Source organism: Erythrolamprus reginae, chromosome 2 (genome assembly GCF_031021105.1).
Source record: "Erythrolamprus reginae isolate rEryReg1 chromosome 2, rEryReg1.hap1, whole genome shotgun sequence".
NCBI classification, from domain to species: Eukaryota; Metazoa; Chordata; class Lepidosauria; order Squamata; family Dipsadidae; genus Erythrolamprus; species Erythrolamprus reginae.
In genome coordinates this window covers 142,505,573-142,509,815 of record NC_091951.1, presented here as the reverse complement: position 1 = coordinate 142,509,815, position 4,243 = coordinate 142,505,573, and positions in this window count along the sequence as shown.

The following is a 4,243-nucleotide window of genomic DNA, read 5'->3' as shown; positions in this document are numbered from 1 at the left end:
CGTGCAGCATGGTCCGGTGCCATGAAGGGCTTTATAGGTCATAACCAACACTTTGAATTATGACTGGAAACTGATCGGCAACCAATGCAGACTGCGGAGTGTTGGTGTGACATGGGCATATTTAGGGAAGCCCATGATAGCTCTCGCAGCTGCGTTCTGCACGATCTGAAGTTTCCGAACACTTTTCAAAGGTAGCCCCATGTAGAGAGCATTACAGTAGTCGAGCCTCGAGGTGATGAGGGCATGAGTGACTGTGAGCAGTGACTCCCAGTCCAAATAGGGTCGCAACTGGTGCACCAGGCGAACCTGGGCAAATGCCCCCCTCGTCACAGCCGAAAGATGTTTCTCTAATGTGAGCTGTGGATCGAAAAGGACGCCCAAGTTGCGAACCATCTCTGAGGGGGTTAGTGACTCCCCCCCAGGGTGATGGATGGACAGATGGAATTGTCCTTGGGAGGCAAAACCCACAGCCACTCCGTCTTATCCGGGTTGAGCTTGAGTCTGTTGAAACCCATCCAGACCCCAACAGCCTCCAGGCACCGGCACATCACTTCCACTGCTTCGCTGACTGGACAAGGGGTGGAGATGTAAAGCTGGGTATCATCTGCATATTGATGATACCTCACCCCATGCCCTTGGATGATCTCACCCAGCGGTTTCATGTAGATATTAAATAGTAGGGGGGAGAGGACCAACCCCTGAGGCACCCCACAAGGGAGTAACCTAGAGGTCGACCTCTGACCCCCCACTAACACCGACTGCGACCAACCAGAGAGGTAGGAAGAGAATCACTGAGGGACAGTGCCTCCCACTCCCAACCCCTGCAGCCAGCGCAGAAGTATACCATGGTCGATGGCATCGAAAGCCGCTGAGAGGTCAAGAAGCACCAGGACAGAGGATAAACCCCTGTCCCGGGCCCGCCAGAGATCATCCATCAGCGCGACCAAAGCAGTTTCCATGCTGTAGCTAGGCCTGAATCCTGACTGCTGAGGACCTAGATAATTGGCTTCTTCCAAGGACCGCTGGAGCTGGAGCGCCACCACCTTCTCAACAACCTTCCCCATAAAGGGAAGGTTGGAGACTGGTCGATAGTTATTGAGAATGGCTGGGTCCCTCCTTGTAGGGATCCGAGAAGGACCCCCTCCCCAAAGAAGCATTGACAATCTCCTGGACCCAGCTCTGTGTCACCTCCCTGCTGGCCGAAACCAGCCAGGAGGGACACGGATCCAGTAAACAGGTGGCGGAACTCACAGCTCCAATGGCCTTGTCCACTTCATCAGGTGTCACCAGATCAAACTCTTCCCAGACAGGTGGACAAGTACGTGCCCCAGTCACCTCGACTGACTCGTTGTCAGTCGACTCTGTATTCCAATTGGAGTCGAGGTCCGCTCGGATCCGAGTGATTTTATCAGCGAAAAACGTGTTAAAATCCTCAGCACTACTCTGCAAGGGCTCCCCAACTCCCCCCTGATTAAGAAGGGAGCGGGTCACCCTAAACAGAGTGACCGGGCGGGATTCCGCTGATGCAATCAAGGCAGCATGATACGCGCATCTTGCCGTCTTGAGTGCCACTTTGTAAGTCTTAACATGTGCTCTTACCAGTGTTCGATCGGATTCAGACTTACTCTTCCTCCATCGCTTCTCTAGACGTCTCTTCTGGCGTTTCAACTCCCGGAGCTCCCCATTGAACCATGGAGCTCTACGGGGCCTAGTGGCGTGGAGAGGTCGCAATGGCGCAATTCGTTCAAGAGCCTCCGCTGCAGCCTTGTTCCAGGCCTCAGCCAGAGACTCTGCCGAACTGTGTACGAGTATATCTGGAATAACCCCAAGCACCTTCTGAAAGCCCTCTGGATCTATCAGGCGTCTGGGGCAGAACAGCTTAATCGGTTCCGCCTCCCTGCGGGGAAGGATTGGAGCCAGGAAGTCAAGCCGCAGTAGAAAATGGTCCGACCATGACAAAGGCAACACTTCTAAGCCCCTTAGTCTCAGACCATTACTCAGTTGCTCAGAGAGGAATACTATGTCGGGTGCGTGCCCCCCCTTGTGAGTCGGACCCTGTACTACTTGGGTCAGGTCCATGGCTGTCATGGTGGCCATGAACTCCTGTGCCAGTCCAGAGGTTTCGCCGAGCGACAGCAGGTTAAAGTCCCCCAAGACAATAAGTCTGGGGAACCCCACCACCAACCCGGCCACCTCCTCGAGTAGCACAGGCAGGGCTTGTGACATGCAGCTGGGAGGCAGGTACGTGAGAAACAAGCCCACCTGAACCCCTAAGTCCAACTTCACCAGGAGGGACTTGCAACCCGCAATCTCTGGAGCAACGAGTCTACGCAAGCCAAGGCTCCCCCTGGCTATAATAGCCACTCCTCCTCCCCTTCCCTGGGGTCGAGGCTGATGCCATATCTGAAACCCGGCTGGGCAAATTTCAGAGAGAGGGACTGCTCCCTCTGGGCCCAGCCAGGTTTCAGTAACACATGCCAGGTCGGCCTCCTCATCCAGGATCAGATCCCGGATGAGGAGAGCTTTATTTACCACCGACCTGGCATTGAGTAGCAGCAGCTTCAGCCCAGGGCCAGAATTACACTCATCACCAGCACCCAGGATTGGGTTCACAGAGCCGGAACTAGGGATTGTTATTAAGCAACGATCTCTAGTTCCCCTGGAATGGCTAGCTCTGTGGCCCCCGCCATATCTGCCTCTCCCCAGCAAGACCGGGATATTCCGACCCTCTACCACCCCAGATATCGGTGCCCCCTCCCCTCCTGCCTCTCCAGTGTCAGGTAGGCTATTCAAATCATTCATACCATTTCCATTTATTTCATCCATACCAGAGTCCCACCCAGCCCACCCATAACAATCATTCATTTCATACATATCATCATACCCACCCCAATAATTCATTAATTCTAAAAAACCCCTTCTAATAAATTAGCTAAAATATTATTAAAAATTCCATATAAATTCAATTAAAACAGTATAAATATCAATTACACTAAAATAGGATACCAATTAACACTAAGTTATTCTCAAGATCTTAATAGAATAACATATAATTATTAAAAAATCGTTAAAGTTATAAAGTGCTAAAGTTATAGAGTGCAAAAAATATAGGAAATAATTAAGATGATATTCCATCAGGTCAGCAATACAGCACCAGTTCTAAAGAGTGAGTTCTGGAGAGAAGAGTTCAATGACCAATGAGAAGTCCAAGTATATTGTTTTTCAGGATCCTTGGATCTTTGGTGCCAGCCAATGCCACTAGCTGGCACTCTCAGGTCTTTCTCTGGATCCACAATCACTTTTTCTCCCCTGCTCCAAGTCTCCAGTCCCTCTACAGTCTTATATGGTTTTAGTATATTCGAGGAAAGTATATCACTATCTAATTTATAGAATTCCGCAGGTATTGCATCGGGGCCCGTGGCTTTGCTATTTTTTTTATTTTTAAAAGATTGCTGTAATTCAAACATTGTAAAAGGTTTATTAAGTTTTTGTTGTTGATCTTCTGTTAATGTAGGTAAATCTATAGAACTTAAATAATCAAAGATTTCCTTTTCTTTTATTACTTCTTTTTCATATAATTTTTTATAAAATTCTAGTACTATTTCCTTCTTTTCATCTGTTCTGTGTCTTATTACACCTTTGCTATCTAATAGTTTTTTTAATAATTTTAGATTCTCTTTCTTTTCTTAATTTATAAGCCAACCATCTTCCCGGTTTATTTGCATGTTCAAAAATGCATGGCTGGCACCAATAAATAAATAAATGAATGAATGAATGAATGAATGAATGAATGAATAAATAAATAAATAAATAAATAAATAAATATCAGCCTGCAATGCTGTCTGACCCCGACAGACTTACCAACCCAGGGGTTTCACTGGGTTTAGGGGGATTATATGGTGGAGGTTATTTTGCCACACTTGGCAAAGGCTCGTAGTTACCCCCATTACAGCTGTTAGGCGGCAACTGTCAGAGGGCTATCCAGTTGTTTAGCATAGCTTACGAGGTGTTTTCCTCTGGGGTTGCATTTCCAATAGATGGTCTCGCCACACTGATTGAGGTCTTAGCTAACACAGGCGGGCACTAAGAGGCTTGGCCTATCTGGTTGAGCTTAATTCCCCTTCCCTAGGCGATCCTTTGGGTTCAACTGCTAAGTAGGGGGTGGGAGGCGTCTTGGCTAGCAGATTATCACCCGCCCATTCAGAGGAATCGGAAGTGGCAGAGCTGATAGTTTTTATATACT